We start from the raw sequence: 26,018 nt of genomic DNA on the forward strand, positions 1-26,018 counted from the left end.
CAAAACCGTGAAATTAATGCATCAAACAGCTCAAAACATATGGGAGCCTTTAGTGTTGATATTAGAACTGAAATTCAGGGTAGGCATGAGATGATCCTGCCCCCAGCAAGGACAGATTTGAACTTGTGGGGCTGCAAAGGACAAAACCCTTCATGTCCTGTCCATGGCCAGAGCACAGGGAGTTTGTGCCTCCTGTGTGAGCATCCAACTCCAATTTAAACTCAAGCTTTCCGCATAGTTGTTTCAAATATGACTGACAATACATTTAAATGTTCCTAAAGCTTTAAATAAAGTATTTTCGGATACAAAAATCCTTCACCTGCTCCCCCACTGCCCACCCAGCCAGGAGCAGGGGTAGGGGAGGGGAAGAGCAGAGCCTCCCTGCACAGAAATAACCACTGACTGGGCAGAAGCCACATTTCAGCTGAGGTTTTTCAAGCTGAAGTTTTTCAGGGCTTTACTGCTCTGAATCTGCAAATATTTGCAGTGCTGTCTCACTTGTGGTTCCCCCCTTTTTTAAGCAATATTCCAGGCAGAGAAAGAGCCCGTCTGTCTGTGATGGGGAGGTGGAAGCAGGGCAGAGTGGCTGCATGTGGGTCACCTCCTCCCCACAAACCCCGACACCAGGGCCATCCCCAGCTGGCCAGAGGAGGGACCGGCCCCAGCCAGGGAGGTTTCTGTGCTCTGCACTCTGCACAGGGAGCTTTGGGAGCTTCACCTGCCAAGGTGGGCAGGAAAGGCAGCAGTGAGCGCTGGCTGGAGCGATGCTGGTGCACACCCCGAGGGGAGGGAGGGAGGGGAGAGCCCCTCATTGCTGCTTCCTTGTGTTTATGTGTAACATTCAGGCCAAAACAAACAATTAAACTTGCAATTCAATTTCTCAGCTCCCAGTGACAGTCACTATTACAGAGCTGTCACTGCAGGGTCACCAGAGGAGGCCACCAGAGGAAGCTGGCTGGCATCTCAGCAAGGCTCACCCCCAGCCCTCGTGGGGCACAGAAGGTGTGGGGAGCCTGGAGCCAGCTCTGCAGCCCCTGGGACCCTGCAGGAAATCCTCATGCAAGGGGAAGAGCTGAGTGGGCTCTCTGTGCCTGCAGTGCCTGGTCCTGGGGGGAGAGCAGAGCCCCGGGCTGGGGGTTTGGACTGGTGCTGCTCAGGCTCTGGTTTTATCATTCCAGGCCAGAAAACAATCAGCCTTCTCCTTTACAGTTTGTTTCCAAAATAACTCTGCTCGGAGACTTCTCCGCTGAACTGATGCAGACCTGATTTATTGGAGTGGATGGGACTCTTGTTATTTACCTTGGTGGTAACAAACAGCCACAGAAAAGTTGTTGATCCTGGGTATAACTCAGTGAGAACCTGATCCTGGGGTGGAGGACAATTGCCTTAAACAGAAACTTTTAAGGAGCTTTATTAGGCAGTCAATTCTTTAAAAAATGTGATTTCAGATACCTGTAACTAATAAACCTCAAAATTCAGTGGCTGCAGGAGAGAAAAACATAAACCAAAGGCAGAGCAAGTTGGCTGTATAAACACTACAATAAAACTTGCTTAAAAGCCCCAGAGAGAAAAATTTAGAGGTGAAAAAGCAAGTATTCATGAGGTGTGGGTGGAAACTTCCTGAGACCTGCACAGCTGCTGCTTTAGGGCAGAGCTAAAGAAAGCCCATATGGCTGTGTGTGCTTCTGTAAAAGGTGAGGTTATGTTTATATAAACCTAATTTGAGCTTTTATTTACTTCTCAACTCCCTTTCTTCAGCTAAATCACCAAAAAATCACCCTCTCCACAGTGAGGGTTTTGTAGATCGTTGCCTGATTTCAAAGTTACAAAAACTGCTAAAATCACCTGGAGCAAACCAGGAAGAAGAGGAAGTACATTTATTGTGGCTCCAGGGAAGGATTGGTGCCAGCCAGGCCCTGTGTCTGTGCCCAGCCCGGGGCCAGTGTCACCGTGTGCCACAGGCCCAGGGCTGGCAGCAGGAGCCTGTCCCCTAAAGTCCCCTCTGTCCCCTGAAGTCACCTCTGTCCCCTGAAGTCCCCTCTGTCCCCTAAAGTCACTGCTGTCCCCTAAAGTCCCCTCTGTCCCCTAAAGTCACTGCTGTCCCCTAAAGTCCCCTCTGTCCCCTGAAGTCCCCTCTGTCCCCTGAAGTCCCCTCTGTCCCAGGGCTCTGCTGCCTGCCCAGCCCAGGCCAGTGCCAGAGGAGGTGTCTCAGGGAGCTGTGTGTGGACACACCTCCCTGAAACACCTTCCCAGTTTGTGTCCTGTTCCCAGTTTGTGTCCTGTTCCCAGTTTGTGTCCTGTTCCCAGTTTGGGTCCTGTTCCCCCAGTTTGGGTCCTGTTCCCTTGGTTTGGGTCCTGTTCCCAGTTTGGGTCCTGTCCCCAGGTTTGTGTCCTGTCCCCAGGTTTGGGTTCTGTTCCCAGTTTGTTTCCTGTTCCCAGTTTGTGTCCTGTTCCCTTGGTGTCGGCTCTCCTCTCCCCAGGAGCTGTGGTTTGGCACAGGAAAGAGCCTGTGGCCTGGGAAGAGCCACAGAAGGATCCCAGTCCCAGGGCTGTGTCTGCCCCCACACAGCCCCTGCAGCTGGGGAAGCGCTGGGCAGTGACAGGCAGAGGAACAAAAAGGTTTCATTTTGGTTTGTGGCACGGGCACGTGTGCAGAGGCTGCAGGAAGCACAGACAGCAGCTTGGCTCTTTATCCCTTTAACAAAAGGGGTAAAACTCCACACCAAGATGAGCTTTAAGGTCTTTCCCAAGCAAAAGCATTCTGTGATTCCAGGATCTGTGATTCCAGGATCCCCTGCCTGTCGCAGCCCTAAGGTCTCGCAGCTGCAGGAAGGGCCATCCCAAAGCCTTTGTGAACACACCTCAACATTAGGCACAGTCAGTTTATCAAGATTCGTTAATTAAAGGCCCCTTGTTATTAATTTGGAGATTTCCAGAATATGTTCAGTCCCTGCAAAGTCACCAGAAAAGAAAAATTGCCACAACAAGTTTTCCTTGGATTTGACAAATGACCTTTCTTGCCCGAGCGGGTTCGGAGGCTCCCAAGGTCCCAGCTGAGCAGCCCCGAGGCCCCGAGCGCTCACAGGGCGGCTCTGCAGGCGCTGTCAGCCTCAGGAAATTTATCTAGGCAGTCCCAAGGGAAGGTCTTGGCAAAGCATTAATGGCCTTCTTTTATAAAGGAGACCTTTATTCCCTGGCCCGTGTCCGTTCAGCTGCTGGGGTGTCTGTGCAGAGCCGATCCCCATCCCTGAGCTGCAGGGGAACTCACTGAGCCCTGGTGGAACATCTGGCTCAGCAGCAGCACGGTGTGCAACCTCAGCCGGTGGGCAGCTCCTGGTGGGCAGCTCCTGTGAGCTCCTCCTGTGGGCTCCTGGCCACTTTGTGTGCTCAGCACCACGGGCACCTGGGAATTCCATGCTGGCTCCACCGGGAATGAGCCGGGACAGAGCTGCAAAGGAAGAGCCCCCGCAGAAAACCCGTGTGAATGGAGGGCTGGCAGTAACCCACACACCCTGCACTGCAGCTGGGGCTGCAATCCCAGCTAGTTCTGAGGTATCAAATTCAGAGCGATGTCTGTGAGCCCCTGTCACAGATCTCCAAAAGAGATCCCAGTTCTGGGAAAACAAATTCCAAATGGTTAAGAAAAAACACATCTGAGACACTTCAATAAACTGCAAATCTCATGTGGCCTCAGATTTGTCTCAGAGCCTCCCCTTCTAGATTTTCCTCCTTGATCCTAAAATGAAATTCGGTTTATTTCATATGTTCTTAGTGCCTAAACAATTATTGTACCCTTGCAGTCACTTGTAGGGCCTTTTTCTCCTTCCCTTCCCACATGGAAGAGTCATTTCCTTGTTTTCAGTCGTGCAGGACAAGCATGGCCAGCTGATGTCTTCACCATCTGAGTGGTTCCATGTCAAAAATAGATGCAAGAAGTCAAGGGAACTCCAACCCCCACGGAGTTACCAAAGGGATGAGCACAATTCCTGCTGCTGCTTCACGAATCCTGCCTCAAATGGAGATTTTCCTTATGGTTTTCCACATAAATAGTATAGAAAATTGGAATTAGAAAGAATGTATAGAATTCTGTATTAGTTCTCATTATGAAGTGGTTTTCAGGGCAGCTCACCCTGTCCTGGTGCAGCCAGTGGACATCCAGAACCCAACATTTCTCATTCTATCCCTGGAAATACCAGCAGCACAAGCTGGCAACACCACTTCTGGTGACAGAATGACTCAGACCCATTCTTAAATTAGCAAAACAAATGGGGTTATTTGATTCTGGAGAATCATTAATATGCAAGTTTTGGGTTGTTTGTGTTTATGCAATCAGGAAATATCCCTAACTCAAAGGTATCCCCTTCATCTGATTTTTCAAAATAAGTCTTTTTATTTCTAATTAGCTCTTGGCGTGGAAGTTTTTCATAGCGGGGTTTCAGCCAAAAGGAGCTGAGCTGGGCTGTGAATTTCTGCCATGGTGAGACGAAAATTCCAGAGCAGGGAAATGTCCCAAAGTGTCCCAGGGAAATGGGCTGGTTCTCCTCATGGAACTCCTGGGATGGGAGCACAGGCACGGAGCAGAGCCCTGCTGGTGCCAGGGGCAGGACTTTGGTGGCAGTTCCAGTGGGAAAACTCCTGGTTTCCCTGTTCCAGTGGGAAAACTCCTGGTTTCCCTGTTCCAGTGGGAAAACTCCTGGTTTCCCTGTTCCAGTGGGAAAACACCTGGTTTCCCTGTTCCAGTGGGAAAACTCCTGGTTTCCCTGTTCCAGGGGTAGGTTACTGACATCCAGCACACCGGTGTCACTGTCACACCTCCCTCAGGACCCTTTGGACAGATCTGCTGGGAGCTGTGGCTCCCCGTGGGGACAGAGCCACGAGTGACAGGCCCAGAGGTGACCTGGGGGCAGGTGGCCCTCAAACACCCCCCTGCCTGCTGCAGGATGTTGTCCTTTGCCACGTGCCAGGTGGCATCTCCTGTGCTGGGAGGTCAGAGCTCCTTCCCACACCCAACCTGCCGTGCTGTGCTGCAGCCCTGGCCCCTGGCCCTGCTGTCCCCAGCTCTGTCTGGGACTGGACCCCAGCCCTGCTGTCCCCACAGCAGCCCCTGACAGGGTGATGGCCTGGAAGTGACTGCCTGCTGGGTGATGTCACTGGCATCACATAGGGAAAGGCCAAATAAGGCAGCAATTTAGGGAAGATGTGTCCTAAAATGGGAGCTGGACTGATGACCAGCAAGCACTGAACACAGGGATGATATTACCATGGGGAGAACCCTGAGCCAGCGCAGTCCCAACGCTGGAAAAATCCCTCCAGGACGTGGAAAGATGAGAGAAAATGAGCCCAAGCCAGAGCTCTCTCCTCCCCAAACGCAGGCAGGGCACGAGGTCAGCGTGGGAAGGATCCCAGTGCTGTGAGAGATGGACACATCGGTGCCGTGAGAACTCTTCTCCTGGGAAGAGATTGTTTTTGGGGAGTTCCTTCTGCGTGATTTTGGCTTTTCAGCACAGAGCAACGAACCTGTTCTGGGCAATAGAAGAAATGTGAATTTAAAGGGGTTTGAAGCCAAGCAGGGAGGGACCGCGCTGCAGAAGGGGGAAGCGGCGTGGAGCCTACAGCAGCCCCAGGGCTGGGCAGGAACTGCTGCGAGCTGCTGGGCTCAGTGCAGGGCTCAGTGCAGGGCTCCTGGCACGGAGGAGCTGTCTGGGGGGTCCTGGTGTGCTCAGCAGCCTGGGGAAGGATGGAGCTGCAGAGGGATTCCACAGCCAAATCCACTGGGAATCTGCTGTCCCCTGACACCAGGCAGGAGGGGCTGAGCTGGCAGCATGAGCACTGCCAGATTTTCATATTTATTGGATGAAATTGATCTTGAAGTCAAAAGATTGAACTTGATTTATAAAGCCCCTCAAGACCCAGGCCCAGGGGGGCGGTGAAGGAAGGTTTGGGCTTACCCAGCAGAATTTTCTCCTTCAGGCACAGATGGGGCCTTACCAAGGGCTTGCTCAGACTCTGGAGGACTGGAATAACAGCAAATTTAATCAAAGCCACAGCTGTGCCCCAGCTGCAGCTGCCTCGGTGGCATCTGCACCCCTGGCAGCTGGACAGACACATGGGCTGGGTGTGCTCAGGACCACGCTGTGGGAATTCCTGGGCAGCAAGTCCATAAGGAGAAATTCAGGAACAAGCCAAGGCCCTGAGCATCCCTAGTCACTGGAACGGGCCACTCTCAGATGCTGTCCCCAGGGAGCATCTGTGACACTCCAACCCAGGGTTCCTCTGCCCTCACAAACACACAGGCTAAGGCTGTCAGCGTCCCCAGGTGCCTCTCCTCATACCCATGCAGCACTAATAATAAATACAGAGTGCAGCTATTAATAACAGCCATGGAAAGTGCTCTGCAGTGACGACACCGAGCACAGGCTGGCAGGGCCCCCTCCCTGCGCCCAGCAGAGCCCCAGGAATGTGATAGTTTCCTGTGAAAGAGGTCCTGCTCATTCATCAGCCATCAAAAAATGTGTGCAAGCCAAGAATGTATTTATTTTTCATCTAAATATAGCTGAAGTTCTATTAAAACCTGCCAGGAATGGCGGGACTCCCACCCCACGGCCGGCAGCAGGGAGGTGGCACACGGCTCCGGGAGCCGGTCCCTCCTTGCCAGTGTGCCTGCATCCCAGGATGCTCATCCCCCGGGCTGGGGGCACAGGGAGGGGCTGTGGGGAGGGGTGATGGCACCACTGCCTCCAGCTGCCCCCAGCTGTGCCCAGGTGAGGCTGGGTGGGCACAGCCTCTCCCTGAGCCTGGCAACACGGGAGGATTGGAGCAGAGCGAGGCCCCGAGATGGATCCTGCAGGGATAGCCAGGGATGTCCCAGGCAGAGGACAGCCAGACCCAGGCAGGGTCGGGGGGCTCCTTGAGGGGTCACTGCTTGACCTCTGGCAGCAGCAGTGGAGAGGATGAAGTTTATCTCGTGCTTCAAGAATGACTCTGAGAGCAAACTGGGTTTGTATTTGTTTCGGAACAACCACTAGCAACTGCTGGGGCCAGCAGGATCTGGCCTGATGAGTATTTAGGCTATTTGGATAGCTTCGACAGCTTGTCCAAACTCTCTGGGCCCTCACTGTTGGTGGCTCAGGGGAAAAACTCCCCATTTTTCCTCTCTGTCCTGCCGGTGTTGTGTGATCATCCCAAATTGCACAGGGAGTCTTCGACAGCCTCAGAGCCAGCCCTTCACAGGGGAGGGGGCCCTGCCTGTGAGCCACATTTCACTGCTGGCCTGGGCACCATGGGACAGGACACGGCCCTGGATTCAGCCTGGCCACTGCTGCTGCCCCAGACCCTGCCCCTGTGCCCACAGCACTGCAGGGGTGCACACTCCTGATCCCCCATCTCCCTGCTCCCCAGCACCCCTGATCCCTCATCTCCCTGCTCCCCACCCCCCCCCATCCCCCCTCTCCCCGCTCCCCACCACCCCTGATCCCCCCTCTCCCTGCTCCCCACCACCCCTGATCCCCCATCTCCCTGCTCCCCAGCACCCCTGATCCCCCATCTCCCTGCTCCCCACCACCCCTGATCCCCCATCTCCCTGCTCCCCAGCACCCCTCCCTGCCTGAGCCATGGAGCCTGTTTCAGCTCTGTGCTCTCTGTTCCCTTCTGGACAATTCTGCCCCTGCAGCTGCACCAAGCCAGGCACAGCTCCCGTGTCCTGAGGGTTTAACACCGAGCTGCAGGGGCTCAGGGAGGAGGGCAGGAGGGGCTGCTGCTTTCACCCTTCAAACAAGACAAAAGATTGAAGATTTAACCTCCAAACAAGAGGCAGCCCCCCGGGGCAGCTCCAGCCCCGCCTGTAAGCACACAGGTACAAGTTCTTGTGTATCTGTGAATATCTGGGAAGGAATGACTTTGCAGGGGCAGCTTTTGCTGTTCAGGACTCTCCAAGGGTTTGGCAGGAGCCACAGAGAGGCAGGGCTGCAGGGCTGCAGGGCTGCAGGGCTGCAGGGCTGGCAGGGCTGCAGGGCTGCAGGGCAGGCAGGGCTGGCAGGGCTGCAGGGCTGCAGGGCTGGCAGGGCTGGCAGGGCTGCAGGGCTGCAGGGCTGGCAGGGCAGGCAGGGCTGGCAGGGCTGGCAGGGCTGCAGGGCTGGCAGGGCAGGCAGGGCTGCAGGGCTGCAGGGCTGGCAGGGCTGGCAGGGCAGGCAGGGCTGGCAGGGCTGGCAGGGCTGGCAGGGCTGCAGGGCAGGCAGGGCTGCAGGGCTGGCAGGGCAGGCAGGGCTGGCAGGGCTGGCAGGGCTGGCAGGGCTGCAGGGCTGCAGGGCTGGCAGGACTGGCAGGACTGGCAGGGCTGCAGGGCTGGCAGGGCTGGCAGGGCTGCAGGGCTGCAGGGCTGGCAGGCCGGGCAGGACTGGCAGGGCTGCGGGGCTGGCAGGGCTGGCAGGGCTGCAGGGCTGGCAGGGCTGGCAGGGCTGCAGGGCTGGCAGGGCTGGCAGGGCTGCAGGGCTGTGTCAGGGCAGGCAGGGCTGGCAGGGCTGCAGGGCTGTGTCAGGGCAGGCAGGGCAGGCAGGGCTGTGTCAGGGCAGGCAGGGCAGGCAGGGCTGTGTCAGGGCAGGCAGGGCTGCAGGGCAGGCAGGGCTGGCAGGGCTGGCAGGGCTGGCAGGGCTGCAGGGCCGGCAGGGCTGGCAGGGCTGCCGGGATGCAGGGCAGGCAGGGCTGTGTCAGGGCAGGCAGGGCAGGCAGGGCTGGCAGGGCAGGCAGGGCTGTGTCAGGGCAGGCAGGGCTGCAGGGCAGGCAGGGCTGCAGGGCTGCAGGGCTGGCAGGGCTGCAGGGCTGCAGGGCTGTGTCAGGGCAGGCAGGGCTGGCAGGGCTGCAGGGCTGCAGGGCTGGCAGGGCAGGCAGGGCAGGCAGGGCTGTGTCAGGGCAGGCAGGGCTGCAGGGCAGGCAGGGCTGCAGGGCTGCAGGGCTGGCAGGGAGGGGAGAGCTCAGCTCCTGCTCCACCACAGGAGGCTCCCCCGGTGCCCCGGTGCAAGGGGACCTTGGCAGAGCCTGCAGTGAAGTGGAAGGCAGGAATTTGCCAAAGAATTGGTTTTGACAGACCACACGGAAAATCAAAGCATCACACTAAGAGCTTATTTTGGTCTTTTGGTTTACTGGCGTTTTTCCTGTGAAACCTTCTCTTTCCTGTGTGTGAAGACAGTATGTTCTAGCTGAGCTCTTGCATCTGCAATCACATTTACAACAGCAGCAGCAACAGAGATTGCAACACTCCAGTGAGGATCAGATGGAGTAGAATCCTAATGTTTATTCAAAATTAACTACTATGGTAGAAATAGTGGTAATAAATAACATCTGCCTTGGCTCTGAAAATGCAAAAGGAACAATAATAACCCCAGTCACCTTCATCTTTCAATACATTTCTAAAAAATTATTTTGCTGGTATTGTGCTTGTTAATTGGGATTTCTTTGATAATTAGAATTTCTTTTTCATTTGCCAAAGATCTAACGTCTAAGTAAAAAATGTAATCGGTGACTGTTCTCAACATCTCCTTGTGCTCACCCAAGCTCACTAATCACCCCAGGAGACAGCAGGACATCCCCTCAGCTGCTGCAGGATGCAGGAGGAGGTGGGAGTGCTGCTCCATGACACCAGGAGGATCTCAGGTTAAAAAGTCAGTGATGGGGAACATCTGCAAGGAACAAACCCAAGCGCTCAGGAAGACCCTGCTCCTCTGGCACAAACACATTTATTCCACCTGTTCGCAGCACGTTATGACAAGACCTGGGCAATACTCAGGACAAATGCAGAGCTCCAAGTCCCAAAAGATGTCCATCCCTCTCCACACAATGTAGAAGTGCCCAAAACAGGGTCCATGCTGAGGTTGGTGCTGCCGTGGTGCAGGACAGCTCGGTGGCATGGCTCAGCCCTAGCCAGCAGCTAAGAACCAGCTCCAGAGGAAAAGGGCACTCTGTCCCAGTCCAAAGCCCAGACACTGGCCTCTGTGAGGAAAACTGACCCCAGCCCAGCCACAACCAGCACCCACGGGGAGAGGCTGCTGGCAGGCTGCATTAAAAACTGCCTCTGTTGACTCTGTGCCCCAACGGGATGCACTGGCACCTTCCCCCAGCAGCTGCTTCTCCTGCTGCTAAATCGGAAAGGTTCCTTCAAAACCTCTGGAACTGCCTCAGGCTCTTTCCCAATGCCTGAATGTATTCAAATGCTCCCTAATTTCCAAGGACAATAGCCAATCCTGCCTAATTTGTGCACTCCCACATTCGCTTCTTAATAACCTTGTAACAGATGACTCTTGCATAAACAGTCCCGAACTGAGATCTCCAGGGGATCACCGCGATTCCAGAGCCTCCTGTTAACTCCTGCCAGCGGGAGAGGCTTTATGTTCCCTTTGCAAAGGGAACCCTTCTGCTGCATTGCCTGCAGGGCCTGGCTGTGGCTGCTGGTGCCAGGGGAGCTGGAGGTGTCCCCTGGCAGAGCTGTGCTGCCCCGGGGCCCTGCAGCCCCCAGTGTCCCCAGCATGCAGCCCCCAGTGTCCCCAGCAGCAGGGCTGGACCAGCTCCAGCCTCTCGGGATGGATGGAGATGCCTTTTGACAAACAAAGGCCTTCACACAGAGCAATTGAGGGCACTTGGAAGTGGGAAGTGCTCGGGAAACGCCCAGCAGGACAGGAATGGCCTTTTGCTGAACCCCACAAGATTCCTCTACCCTGTCTGTGCTCTCCAGCGCTGCAGCTCCCATACAATGAGCAGCACCACCTCCAGCAGCTGTCACTGAAACCCTGGAAAAAGAAGCCCGGCACTGCCCCAGCCCAGCCCCGGCAGCGGGGCTGGAGCCAGGCAGAGGCTCAGCAGCTCCAGCTCCATCCCTGAGCTCCTGCCTGACCACAAACCATCCCCTGCCTCTGAACCCAGCTCAGCGCCCAGCACAGGACTGTCCCCACCAAGGGATGAAGCTGCAAGCCCCTGCTGGGGGCAGATTGCCGAGCCAAGGCAGCAAATCCCCTCCCAGCTTCCCCCCAGAGAGCCCAGCTGAACTCCTGAGCCTTCCAATAAAACCAGGAATGAAAGTCACTGACCTGGGCGCCGGTCCAAGCAGGTCACCCCCGGCTGCTGGAGCTGCTCCTCCCCGGGACAGGTCGCACAAGCCCCGCTGCTGCCCTGTGGAAGCAGAAACACGGAATTTTAATGGGGATTCTGGAGCCCGCAGTGTCTGATACCCGTGGATCCGCGGTGATTCCCTGGCTCGGGGTGTGCGGCTCCAGCAGTCAGCGATTCCCCATCTATCCATCCATCCATCCATCATCCATCCATCCATCCATCATCCATCCATCATCCATCCATCCATCCATCATCCATCCATCCATCCATCATCCATCATCCATCCATCCATCCATCCATCATCCATCCATCATCCATCATCCATCCATCCATCATCCATCATCCATCCATCATCCATCATCCATCCATCATCCATCCATCCATCCATCATCCATCCATCCATCATCCATCCATCCATCATCCATCCATCCATCCATCATCCATCCATCCATCCATCCATCATCCATCCATCATCCATCATCCATCCATCCATCATCCATCATCCATCCATCCATCATCCATCATCCATCCATCATCCATCCATCATCCATCCATCATCCATCCATCCATCCATCATCCATCATCCATCCATCCATCATCCATCCATCCATCCATCATCCATCCATCCATCCATCATCCATCCATCCATCCATCATCCATCCATCATCCATCCATCATCCATCCATCATCCATCCATCATCCATCCATCCATCCATCATCCATCCATCCCTCATCCATCATCCATCCATCCATCATCCATCCATCCATCCATCATCCATCATCCATCCATCCATCCATCATCCATCCATCCATCCATCATCCATCATCCATCCATCATCCATCCATCCATCATCCATCATCCATCCATCATCCATCCATCCATCATCCATCATCCATCCATCATCCATCCATCATCCATCATCCATCCATCCATCCATCCATCATCCATCATCCATCATCCATCCATCCATCATCCATCCATCCATCATCCATCCATCATCCATCCATCATCCATCCATCATCCATCATCCATCCATCCATCCATCATCCATCCATCCATCATCCATCCATCCATCCATCCATCCATCCATCCATCATCCATCCATCCATCATCCATCCATCCATCATCCATCCATCCATCCATCCATCCATCCATCCATCATCCATCCATCCATCATCCATCCATCCATCATCCATCCATCATCCATCATCCATCCATCCATCCATCATCCATCATCCATCCATCATCCATCCATCCATCCATCATCCATCCATCCATCCATCATCCATCCATCCATCCATCCATCCATCCATCCATCCATCATCCATCCATCCATCCATCATCCATCCATCATCCATCCATCCATCCATCATCCATCCATCCATCCATCCATCATCCATCCATCCATCATCCATCCATCCATCCATCCATCCATCCATCCATCCATCCATCATCCATCCATCATCCATCCATCCATCCATCCATCCATCCATCATCCATCCATCCATCATCCATCCATCATCCATCATCCATCCATCATCCATCCATCATCCATCCATCATCCATCCATCCATCATCCATCCATCCATCATCCATCCATCCATCCATCCATCATCCATCCATCATCCATCCATCATCCATCCATCATCCATCCATCCATCATCCATCCATCATCCATCCATCCATCATCCATCCATCCATCATCCATCCATCCATCATCCATCCATCCATCCATCCATCCTCCCCCGGGCCTTGCAGCCTGGGAAGAACAAGTGGCAAATGCCAGCCTGGAATCTACTGGTGACTGCGGGATTAGTCAAAGAATGGACGTGTCCATGAGACTGGGGACAACCTCAGCTCGCCCCGGTGCGGAGGTGAGTGCGGCTGGGCAGAGGCTGCTGGCCCGGCTGTGGCGGATGCAGGAGCATCCCGCGGATGGGCAGCAGTTAACAGCTGATTCATTGGGGCTCTCCGAGCCATCATCGGCCCCGGTGGATTTGTGCTTTAGAGTGACTGCCTCGATTACACGATACCATCTCTGTTATTCCAAACTTAATGGAGCTGCATAAACAAAGCACTTTTAGAACAGTCCCTTCTTTTTTTTTTTCCTCCCTTAAAGATCATTGTTTGGATAAAACAGAGGGTGGTAATAATTCTCCGGGCTGCGCTGGCCGTGAATCCTCCGAGCGCAGCCGGTCCCCGACGGATCTGTCCAGCCGTGCCTCAGTTCCCCTGTCCAGCCGTGCCTCAGTTCCCTCTGCCCAGCTCTGCCTCAGTTTCCCCTGCCCAGGAGCTGTGTCCAGAGCCATCCCAGCAAGCCGAAGGGCTCTGGAGCAGTTGCTGCCCCTCCTGCCCGAGCTCTCGCCTCGCTCGCAGGGTGCAGAGGAAAGTTCAGCTGCTCTCAGCCCCATGCCCGCCTGTGGTGGCCTCACCACGGGGTAAGGAGTTTGTGCTGCCTGGGCAGGCTTTGGACATCCCAGCTCCGCATCTCTGCGGGTCCCGGCAGCACCAGGCAGGAGCACCGGGGGATTTGGGGGGCAGGGGAGCCGGGAGGTACCGGCAGCTGCCCAAAGCTCAGAGAGAGGGCAGGAGACAGCCAAGCTCAGAGGAACAGGAGCTCAGAGGAACAGGAACAGGAGCTCAGAGGAACAGGAGCTCAGAGGAACAGGAACAGGAGCTCAGAGGAACAGGAGCTCAGACCTGGGATATCTTGCATTATGCACACACACGCTTCCAGCATTGAAATTCAGTGATAAAATCCTGCTCCTAACAGACACAATCCAAAGCTATAAAATTGGCTACACAGCCATTAAAGGAGACATAAATAAAAATTATTTCACAAAGGCAAATGTCTCTGTAGGGCTGGCAAAAGAAAGCAATTCCTTTCCTTTATTAATTATTTCACTTAAAAAGTGAAATAAATTGACCATCTAGCGAGCTTGTCAAAAGCTAAATGGGATCTGTCACACAAACAAATGTTCTGCTAATGTCGGAAAAGGAATTTCCTTTAGAAGAGGACAGATTATTATCCAGCACTGCTTCTGGATAAGGCTGTGGCAAGAGTTGTCCCCAAACTTACAGAGGAAAAAGCAACAGGAAGAGGTCTCTGACTGTTCTGCCTGGCACGTAATGAGAAAAAAGCCAGAAATGAGAACTCCACTGAGGTGCCCATCACCATCCCCAGGAGCTGGGGGTCCCCTTCAGTCTGGGAATGGCCTGGGTGCCAGGTGTGCCAGGCACTGCCCGGTGTGCCAGGCACTGCCAGGTGTGCCAGGCACTGTCAGGTGTGTCCTGCACTGCCAGGTGTGTCCTGCACTGCCAGGTGTGCCCTGCACTGCCAGGTGTGCCAGGCACTGTCAGGTGTGTCCTGCACTGCCAGGTGTGTCCTGCACTGCCAGGTGTGCCCTGCACTGCCAGGTGTGCCAGGCACTGCCAGGTGTGCCCTGCACTGCCAGGTGTGCCAGGCACTGCCAGGTGTGTCCTGCACTGCCAGGTGTGCCCTGCACTGCCAGGTGTGCCAATGCACTGCCAGGTGTGCCCTGCACTGCCAGGTGTGCCAGGCACTGTCAGGTGTGTCCTGCACTGCCAGGTGTGTCCTGCACTGCCAGGTGTGCCAGGCACTGCCAGGTGTGTCCTGCACTGCCAGGTGTGCCAGGCACTGCCAGGTGTGTCAGGCACTGCCAGGTGTGCCAGGCACTGCCAGGTGTGTCCTGCACTGCCAGGTGTGCCAGGCACTGCCAGGTGTGTCCTGCACTGTCAGGTGTGTCCTGCACTGCCAGGTGTGCCAGGCACTGCCAGGTGTGTCCTGCACTGCCAGGTGTGTCCTGCACTGCCAGGTGTGCCAGGCACTGCCAGGTGTGTCCTGCACTGCCAGGTGTGTCCTGCACTGCCAGGTGTGCCAGGCACTGTCAGGTGTGTCAGGCACTGCCAGGTGTGCCAGGCACTGCCAGGTGTGCCAGGCACTGCCGGGTGTGCCGTGGGAATCTCCTCCTCACCTGGCCCGTCCCGGCTCGGCAGCTGCAGCCAGGGCTGGCGAGCGGAGCTGCGGGGCCCGGAGCTGTCAGAGCAGTCAGTCAGTGCCCCGCACTCACCCCTGTCCTGACCCGGCCACCCAGGGGCACAGAAGGCACCAGGGGACGTGCAGGCTTGGGGCGCAGGTCCCCCCCGTTCCAAGGAACCGAGCGGGCCTGCAGGGACCAGAGGGTGCCTCGGGCACCGTGCAGGGTTTGTGTCCCTTCCCTGTCCTGCGCTCCCGGAGCCCGGGCCCTGCTGGAGTGGAGCAACACTGACCCCGTGCGCGGGTGGCAGAGCCCTGCAGGGCCAAGGACAGCCCTGGAGCGGTCACCAAGGGCTCCGGAGGGCTCAAGGGACACCAGCCCTCATCCTGCATGATGTGAAACCCCCATCCTGCAGCATCTGCACCCCCATCCTGCAGCATCTGCACCCCCATCCTGCAGCATCTGTACCCCCATCCTGCAGCATCTGCACCCCCATCTCCACATCCTGCAGCATCTCCACACAGATCAGGACTGCTGGATGGCCAGAGCGGAGCCCCAGCCCGGACAGGGCTGAGCAGCCGGGCAGAGAAAGGCTCCAGGAGCTCTCCAAAGCCCCACTTTGTGTGGAAGCAGGTGAGAAGCTGCAGGTGCACAGCTCAGCACTGCACACACACCTGTAAGGCAGGAGACCACGGGGGTGAGGGCCAAGGCCCCGGCTCTGGCAGCGTTTTCCTTTAAGTTTCCAACTTATTTTCATTCTGCTCGTGGGACGTGGGCTGTTTGTTTCCTCAGGTATCACTCTAAAAATAACCACTGGGAACAATCAGTCCTCCCGATGTCCAAACTCCTTGATGTTATTCAGCCTATGAAAGTGACCTTCATATTGCAGCAGATTAAAAATTCCATCCAGGCAGGAAAAGAGCACACAGAGGAGGCAGAAAATGCCAGCCTGGCCACAGGACCCGGTCTGACGGCACAGGGAGAGGCTCAGGGTGTCATCCACCTACTGATTTATTGGACTTTTCTTCAGGGATCATGGGCAGCAAAATTAATGGCTCCATTATTTCTTCCTATGAAAATAAAACCCCACAAACTTCACTGGAAATGTCACATCCCTCGTGCAGGAGAGGCTGTTCTTGAGCTGTAGGAGCACAGGTTCCCAAGGGGTGCTGAGCAAGGAGCTCTGCAGGAACTTCCTAGTGAGAAGTAAATCAGTAAAATGGATTCAGCATCTCAGTCATACCCAGAGCAAACAGGAGCTTCATCCTCAAGGGGTGGGGAGAGTGTCCCAGGACATTTGAGAATTAGCTGGCAGACGATGGAACGTGGTTTGAGCTGGAAGGGATGAGGTTCCTCAGCCCCCGGGAGTGTGCAGTGTGTGACACCTCAGGCCACAGCCCTGTGCCACCCCTTTCCTCCCCTCCCACGACACCGGGGAGAGAGAGTTTGCTTCAGGAAATGGTTATTTTTAACATATTACTTGAAAGCACAGTTTATGAATAGCTCAGTCAAGAAGTACAACCGCACAAAAACAGAGACTCGTCAGCGTGGCATCCGCGGCAGTGCCAGGGGCTCGCTGCTGCCGCTCCGGTTTTGCTGGAGACACTTTTGGAGAGTGCTCCTTTTCTATTTTTGTGCTCTGAAATGTGTGAACAGTTAAAAACTGCCGAGAATGACACTAAAGAGCTCGAAACAGCGAGCGCTTAGGAGTGTTCACACCTTTAAGAGCATGTGAACAGCGTGACCCGAGGGAAAACAAAGCTGTACAGAAGGACCTGATGGATCCTCACAACACCGATCCTGGTTTTTCCCTTTCACTGGAACAAGCCACCAAAGCCCCCCAAACCAACAGCAAAGGAAAACCCCGATGGTGTGGAACGGGCTGATTTGTTATGTTTAACAGCATTAAACAGGGGGTTTAGCAGGGCTGGGCAGGAGCTGCTGAGGCTCCTGAACACGGCCAGAGCAGCAGAACCCAGTGCCCAGCATCAGCAGCCGGGGCAGCTCCTCCTGGATGTGGTACCAGGAGTCTCCTGGAGCTGCTGCCAGGGGCTGGGTTGGGATGAGCTCGGACAGCTCTGCCCAGGTCACCCCGGGACAGGATGAACCGGCCCGTTGTGACACCTGAAATCCATTCTGCTTTGGAGTACAAATACAATACAAATACAGGCCTTGTGATAGCACAGCTGCAACGAGGCTCTGGGGTTTGCAGGTTCAGGTTGTGCTGACCCCACGGGCCCCCGTGTGGGCAGGAGCCACACTCCCGGCAGCACAAGGTGCTCTCACCCTGCTCCAGCCCCTCTGCATTTCCTTTGCCAGATGTCACTGCCCTGGCAGCACTGACCCCAGCCCTGCAAACAGCTGGAAAACACCTTCTCATCCAACACAGCACTAAAAACAACCCAGCCTGACCTTTCTGGGTGCTTAGAAACCCGACACTGGGCTGAGCACAGATGGACAGTTCACTAAAATAATATTTACAGATACAGGAGAAGCACTTTCAGCATGAAATTGGTGCGCTGGCCCTTATCAACACCTCAGCACCCCCTGTGACAGGTGACAGACCTTCAGGCACGTCCTGACACTCTGCTCCAGCCACAGCACTAAATCTGCCCGGTGACACGGTATTTTATCTTTCCATCTCAGTGCACCCCACCCAAAGGGACATGGGCACAGGCACCAGGCTGCCCAAAGCCCCAGCACAGCCCAGCTGCACTCCTGACTTCTCTGAGGTGCCCTTACCCTGCAATCACAGACTGGGAACAATTTCTCCCTAACCTAAATTTCCCCTCTTTCAGTCTGCACCCATCACTCCTTGTCCTATCTCTACACTTCCTGATGACTTATCCCAGGAGTACAAATAGTTGGGGTTTGTTCCTTTTGGTGGGTACAAATAATTTTTAATGCCACTTGCCCATATAAAATGTACAGTCCAGACTATTTTAAGCAGTAAAAGCAGATCTTTGCCAAAATCAAGTGCTAATCCTTTATCTGGAGCCATTAAAATACAATTATTAGTGCAAGCAGAAGAGCAGAGCTTCAAGCCAGGGCCGGAGTTATCTTTTCTCATCATGAAGCCATGAAGGAAAGAAGCAATGAACATAGAAGTGCACCAATAGCTGCTTGTCCTAACGAGTAACAATAACTCTGGCAGAACAGGCCCATGGAGCAGAACCTTTCCCCAGAAATCCAGAACTGCAGGTTACAGTCCAGTGAGTTTAAAACAAACGTGTGCTCTGGCATTTGCAGCTGGAATATCGGGATAGTGCCAAGCTCTGGGCCCAGGGGAGAGTTGGGTGCTGCAGGACAAAGCCCAGGAGACACTCCCAGAGTGACAAATTGCCACCGGTGTGCCAGGAGCACCGCCAGGGTCACCTGGCAGGGCAGGGGAGAGGTGAGGATCACTGGCAGTGCCTCTGCAGCCTGAGGAGCCCAGGGGACCCCACACACAGCCACGTCACTTTGGGAAAAGCGCCTGTTGAAGTCTCTCCTGTTAAAGAAAAACAAGATCTTGCCTGTTGAGTCTCTCCTGATGGGCCTCACTCTCTCCATCACTGCTCAGGGCCAGAGCTGCCCCTGCCCTGGGTCAGTTCCTGGGGCTGGACACCTCCTGCCAACACTGGAAGTTGTGTCAGCTCCTACGGTTTCAGATCCATAAAATTTCTTCACATGGTGTTGCAGGGAGAGGGGACAACAGCAGAGATTTACCAACAGTGCCTCCAGGCCATTGGGGCTCTAAAGGGAACTTCCTCAGCAGAGTCAGGTGTGTGCTCACCTCTGCTTCAGCACGAACACCTGCAGAAGGGACTCGGGATGGAACCACGGCACTTCAGGGCATGGCTTTCTCCCCTGCACACACACACAGCCCTCTTCCTCAAGGGGCAGGAGCAGCCCATTCCCTGAGGCCACTGCCAACCTCACAGCTTTCCAACCTTCCAGCCTTCCAGCCTTCCAACCTTCCAACCTTCCAGCCTTCCAACCTTCCAACCTTCCAACCTTCCAGCCTTCCAACCTTCCAGCTTTCCAACCTTCCAACCTTCCAGCCTTCCGACCTTCCAACCTTCCAACCTTCCAGCTTTCCAACCTTCCAACCTTCCAACCTTCCAGCTTTCCAACCTTCCAACCTTCCAACCTTCCGACCTCCTGACCTTCTGACCTCCTGACCTTCCAACCTTCCAACCTTCCAACCTTCCAGCTTTCCAACCTTCCAGCTTTCCAACCTTCCAACCTTCCAACCTTCCAGCCTTCCAGCCTTCCAACCTTCCAACCTTCCAGCCTTCCAACCTTCCAACCTTCCAACCTTCCAACCTTCCAACCTTCCAACCTTCCAACCTTCCAGCTTTCCAACCTTCCGACCTTCCGACCTTCTGACCTTCCAACCTTCCAACCTTCCAACCTTCCAGCCTTCCAACCTTCCGGCCTTCTGGCCTTCCCGCCTTCCAGCCTTCCAACCTTCCAACCCTCCAGCCTTCCAGCCTTCCAACCTTCCAACCTTCCAATCTTCCAGCCTTCCATCCTTCCGACCTTCCGACCTTCTGACCTTCCAGCCTTCCAACCTTCCAACCTTCCAACCTTCCAACCTTCCAACCTTCTGACCTTCCAACCTTCCAACCTTCCAACCTTCCAGCCTTCCAACCTTCCAACCTTCCAACCTTCCAACCTTCCAGCCTTCCAGCCTTCCAGCCTTCCAACCTTCCAACCTCCCAGCTTTCCAACCTTCCAACCTTCCAGCTTTCCAACCTTCCAACCTTCCAGCCTTCCAGCTCTCCATCCCACCCACAGCTCCCTAGCCCAGGCAGGCAGAGGGCTCTGCCGCCTGCTCCTGGTAAAAACCACAGCACACTTGGGCTGATTCCTTTAGGAGGCAAATCCAGCAGATCCAGCTTTCCCCGAGGGAAACGGGAGCCAGGCAAAGGAGAAGGCAGCTCCCGGGGGTTCAGGAGGAGGAGGAGGAGGAGGAGGATGCTCTTTCCCCGGCAGCCCTCACTAGATGGTGCTGTGAGACAGCAGAACAGTCTCCACAGCCTCTCACTCGGCTGCCAATTTTAGTAGCCTCAAAATCCCACATGTCCTACAGTCTTCCATACTCTATTGATCAACATCAAAACTGTAGTTAAATAATTCCAGTTTGATAAAATATTCAAGGCTGGTATATTGATTGCAACATCCATTTTTTACTCAAAGCTCCAAGGAGCACATCTGTTCGGCAGTTACTACTGTGAAACATTTTTTTTCCACCTACTTTAAAGGTTCAAAACAAAAACTTTTTTAAAATAAAGACAATTTCACAGAGTTCTACACAGGATAAAATTTAAATTCCCAGCCCTTACTCTTTGCACATGTGCAAAGAGATTTTCTAGACTCCTGCTCCAGCCGCCACTGCATTTAAACTGTCTAAAATAAAGCCAGAAGTGTTTACATCTGTCTTTCCTCCTTGCTTACATCTTTCTTTCCCCTTCTCTGTGTTCCACACCAAGTAGAAAATGCCCTTTGTTTAAGGAGGATATAACACTACAGGCAGCATCAGCCCTTTAGGATATTGAACTCATTAAGGACATTTTAAAGTAAGAGGAGCCGTGTCCATGTAATAAGGAAGGGGAGATTGCTCCAGACCCTGGGGGTTGGTGGTGCCACAGCCCAGCTCCAAAAGGTGCCAACCATCATCCCTTCTCCCTCCTCTGGTCAGGATTTGATAGCTCAGAGCTCTGGAAATCACACCAGCAATGCAGAATGACAAAAAAGTGGTGTTTGGCCCCAAGCCCCTCCAGTATTTGCTTTTACTATAAAAGGAGCCTTGGCCTGTTGATGAACACGGGCTGGATGTGGTTCCACAGCCACTGGGGAAGCTGAGGGTTGTGTTCCCAAACACCCTGTTCTGCTTGTGACAGCCACAGCTCCTTTTAAGCCTCACCTCAGCCCCAGGGGCTGTCCCATCTCCAGAGCACAGCGATGCTGTTTCAAGCACCGGGCACACTCTCGGTGCCAGCCACGGCTCAGCTCAGAGCAGCCACATCCAGGAGCACCTGGAAGGGAGAGCCCAGCAGTAACCCCAGCTCTCTTGGGCTTCTGCACATCCCAAAACACTCATCCTAAAGGAACAAAGTGGTATGGTGGCAAGCCAGGCTGGGAGAGGAGACGCGAGGTGGGTCCGGCTGAGCTGCGGATGTGCCATCCCTGGCAGCGCTCCAGACTGGGCTGGAACAAGGTTCTCTCATGGCAGCTGTCCCTGCCCATGAGATGATCCTTAAGGTCTCTTCCAACCCAAACCATCCTGTGATTTCCATCTCCATGCCCAGGCTGTGAGCATACCCCAGCCCAGAGGCCCAGGTGAGCACCTTTCCCCTCCTCATCCCCTGGATTTTCCAAGGCAGAGTCTTTGCCCTAAGTTTCTGCAGGGAGAAAAAGCCCAGCAAAGCAAAGCAGGACCTACTGCAGCAGCTGCCAGCTCCACCCCCAGCAGGCACTGGGCTCAAAGCATCAGAGGGTCACTCATATTTTCATTGTACAGCCTTTGAACAGCCAGCAGACAATGACAATACAGTCTGCAAAGCAATGGCAGGAAAAGCTTGGGTCCAAGGCAGCACAGAGCAGCCCAGGACCTCTGCCTTGGCTCCAGCTGCTGAACTGGAGACTGGAGCCAAACTGCAAAACGTGTGATGTGGATTCCCAAAGCAGAGACCTGGAAGTGCCCAGAGCCCCAGGGCTGTTTGAGACCATCCCCAGCAGCAGGGTGGTCACAAATAGCCTTGTTTTAGCCACAGAGATGGGACAGCAGAGTGGAAACACATGGACTAAAAACCCGGGGAGCAAAGGACTCTCAGCAGACACCTGGCCCTGGGGCAGAGCTCCCCTCAAGCTGCCCATGAGCTACAGCAAACCTGGAACTCCTAACAGATGTGCAAACAAAGCCATCCCTTCTCCCTGCACCCATCCTCAAAGCATCCACACATTATCATTGGGGAAAATTGAGTGGAAAATGTCAGTCTGGGGTTTGTGATTGCTCAGGTTCAATAGAGGAAGAGCATTTGCAGCCAAGAACATGTCAAACCAGGCATGAGCACACGAAATACTCACATGTATTTGTATTTCTCTGGGAAAAGAATATTGGAAAATGTTGCCCTTTGCTTGTAACCACCACATCCTAAGGACAAATAATTTTGGCTTTTTCCAAGAAAAAATCAACAATCACAGTAGGGCTTCAGGCTACTCCTCAGCACTGGGGCCAGGGTTGGTTGAGCTCACCATTCCCCCTGGGGCAGGTCAGTGGGGATGTGACCCTGCACTGCCAGGCTGAAGCACCGAGCCCCAGCTCAAGGAGCGGCTTTTGCCAGCACAGGGAACATCAGCAGCTGTGCCCAGCTCCAGCTCTCCCTGCTCCCTCCTCCAGCACCTCCAGCACCCTTTGCTTCTTTTCAGGGATGTGCAGTTTCCCCTCCCCATATCTAAGGTATAATAGATATACTCATATCATAGGTAGAGTTTAAATGATGGAAGATGTCAGTCTTCAAAGTGATGAAGCTTTCTTGCCAAATGCCTTTTCTTATAATAAAAACAAGGGAAAGAATAACATTTGTTCAATCATGTGGTTCTTGCAGTGTCTGTGTTTCTGGACTCTGGCACTGCTTGTCCTGAGGGCTCAGCAGGTTCTTCATGAAATACCATTGAGTCTTGGGGCATGACTTTAGAGAGCACCAGAAATAGTGTGTAGAAGGAGAAAAACAGCATTGTTTTTCTTCCACATATGGAATCCAGTTCCAGTGGGGGATTTACACACATGAACATAATCCCTTTTGATTCTGACAGAGCTGGGATCTTGCTGACCCTCTTCTATTTTTTCCACCCATCTCTTATATCATCAATAATTATTTTTCTTATTCCTTTTTTGGCCATCTTTTTCCTCCAGTTCAGGCTCAGCCAGTTTCTCTGAGCCCCCACAGCCTCTCCCTCCTCTCCTGGTGCAGATGGGGCCATCAGGGCACTCCAGCCCCAGGGCAAGGTGGGCACATCCCCGTGTTCCTGCAGCCCAGACACCCCCAGGTGTCACCTCTTGTCTTGGAGGTCCCCACGAAGCTCTGCTGCTGTGTGAGGCACACTCAGTCCTGCTCACACCCCCCTGGGCAGTCTGCTGGGGCTCTCCCACCACCCTCTGCCTTCCTCAGAGGGGCTCAGCCCTGTCAGGGCCCAGGCAGGGCTCTGGGGCAGTTCCCACCACGTCCTGCAGAGCTGGGATCCACCTGCAAAGCCCCAGTGCCGTGCCTGGAAGGTCCTGGAGGTCCAGGTCTGCACGGGAGAGCCCAGAAATGTCCTGTCCATGGATACCTGCCCTCGGGAGGAGGCTCACCTTCCCCACGGGGGCACCGAGGGTGTGGCTTGGCAGCAGCAGAGCTCTTTCCTAAAGCTTTAATTTGTGCACCAAGAGTGTCCAGCCACCTCTGAGCCACTGCCACGCTGTGGCTGGAACACGGGCTCGCTGTGACAGCCACTCCTGATTTATATGGCACAGTCAGGGGAAGTTATGAATATTAATTCCCTTAGTTCTGCCATAAATAGTCCCAGTCAGCAGCACCCATAAAAATACAAATAGTTCAGCATCAACTCCTGGAAAGCCCCAGCACAGCCCTGGAACAGGCTCACAGATCTCAGCGTGCCCAAGCCCCTTGGGGGTCTCTGAGCAGCTTTGCCTGCAGCAGGACCAGCACTTCACAAGGTTTGGATCTTGTGTGCTCAAAGGGGCTCCAAAACCTGTTGTTTTTTCCAACCCTCAGCAGCTTGCCTTGCAGCTGAAGCATTTTTCTCCTAGAACACAGCTTGCCATGCAGTTATACCCATCCCAGAGAGCCCAGGAAGCCCTGAGCCAAAATTACATCTTGGGCCCAGCTGTGAGGCATAGGAGCAGCTGTGTCAGCCACTCTGCCCTGGTCCATGCAAGGAGAGCTGTGCCCAGACAGACGTGGGGGAAGCACAGTGGCAGGGGGATTGTCACTGTCACCACACCTGGACAAGCTCCGTGTGCAGCCTCCTGTGCCTGCCGTGGATGTTGATATGAACATGGACAGTCCCAGCTGAAACCCCCAAAGCCTGTCTGCAAGACAAAGGCAATGGAACAAAATAAAGAGTATTTATTCTATTTCTCCCTTTTATCCTGAGCAGAGAAATCAATAATTTTATACACTAAATAAATATTTCTTTTAAATTGAATTTCCCTTCTCCATCTAATAAGCCAATATGCACCTTCTACTACTCAGATCTTGGACACTGCTGAAATCACCTGGTTCCTACAACATTACAAATGTGTTTGTGTCCCCTGCTTGCATTAAAACACCACAAATTAGGTGCTGGGTACTGGCTATGCTCCAATGGACACGAGAGCATCCGCATTCCTACAGAGTTACAGTGCTTCCTCCACAGACTGGATTTATATCCACATCCAAACTAAATAAATCATCAACCACAGCCCCTAAACCAGCTCACTTATCACACCAAGTATGAATAATGAAATGTCATAATATTTGCCCAAGACACGTGGTTTGTTTGCTTTCAATAAATAAGGTCTAGAAGTGGGGGGAAAGTGGAGGTAACACTTCCTCCTGGTGTTGGTCACTGCTGGGAGTGAGAATGGCCTGTGGGCTGCTGGAGCCAAGGCAGAAATGGGGGAGGAAGCCAGCTCAGCCCAGAGCTCTGCTCAGCATCCCTGGAACCGTGACAGGCACGGCTCGGCCAGGGCAGGCACAGCCCTGTGCTCAGGGCACCTGCAGGGCACAGCTCACTCTGGGACAGCCTGGGAACCCCTGCAGCAGCACCCTGCTGCCTCTGACAGCCCAGGAACTGCTGCCTCTGACAGCCCAGGAACTGCTGCCTCTGACAGCCCAGGAACTGCTGCCTCTGACAGCCCAGGAACTGCTGCCTCTGACAGCCCAGGAACTGCTGCCAGGGGCTCGGGGCAGGTTTTTACCTGAGCAGCTTTGCCAGGGGCACATCACACTCTGCCGCATGAAACCTTCCTCCCATGGAGAGGGGGACGGGAGGCTCTCCTCGTGTTGCTATATTTGCCAGTCTCTGCAGCCCTGCTTTCCAGCAGCTGTCAGCATGCTAAGCTGGGATATTAGGTGCTCACAAACTTGTCAGCTTTTGCCTCTGGCTTCAAGTACCCCCTCTGCCCGTTTGGGCTACTGCTGCCCTCAGGGCCCCCAGCCCAGTGCCACAGAAACACAGCCTTGTAAGGCTTAACATTAACACAAGGGAAGAGCTGTAGCTCCCAGACCTGGGATGAAATGCAGCCTCATGTGGTGTCACAGCTGAGCTCTCCCAGCCTCATCTAAACTGGGGGGCTTCATAAGAAATAAAGAACCTACACAAAAGAATAAAGAAGGATTTCCACAAGGACAGCCCAGACTCTGCTCCAGAGGCTGCAGAGAGGCAGCAGCCACCAGCCCCCAGCATCCCACCAGGATCCCCAGCCCTACTTACAGCAGAGACCAGGATGCAGAGAGATTGCTGGTTGTGGATCACAGGGGCAGGAATCTGATATTCATAGACTTTCTCTCTCTTTTAAAGGGCAAGACTCCTTGTATAGAAACAAACTAAGACAACAACTCGAATGATAAATTACCATTCCCCTGTACTTCCTCTGTGAAATTTAATTTTAATTGATATTAAACATGACACAGCTTCTGCTCAAACTGGTATTTGCCAGCCACGATTTCCGCTGCCTCTTCAGAGCTAATGCCAACACATCCCTGCCCTCAGCATCCTCTGTCTCATCAGTCCTGGTGGGCTGAGGGACCACCTAAACACAAGAGCCCCTTGCAGGGCCAGGACAATGCCCAAAACAAGACTTTCCCCAGGAGGGCTCTGGCACAAAGAGCTCCAGCAGGGCTGGATTCCTCAGTGATTCTAACAGAGAGGAGAGCCACACTCCCAATTTC

The sequence above is a fragment of the Pseudopodoces humilis genome, chromosome 13 (assembly GCF_049639895.1).
Source record: "Pseudopodoces humilis isolate 2021_Gansu_Grassland_sample_001 chromosome 13, ASM4963989v1, whole genome shotgun sequence".
In the NCBI taxonomy this organism is placed as follows: Eukaryota; Metazoa; Chordata; class Aves; order Passeriformes; family Paridae; genus Pseudopodoces; species Pseudopodoces humilis.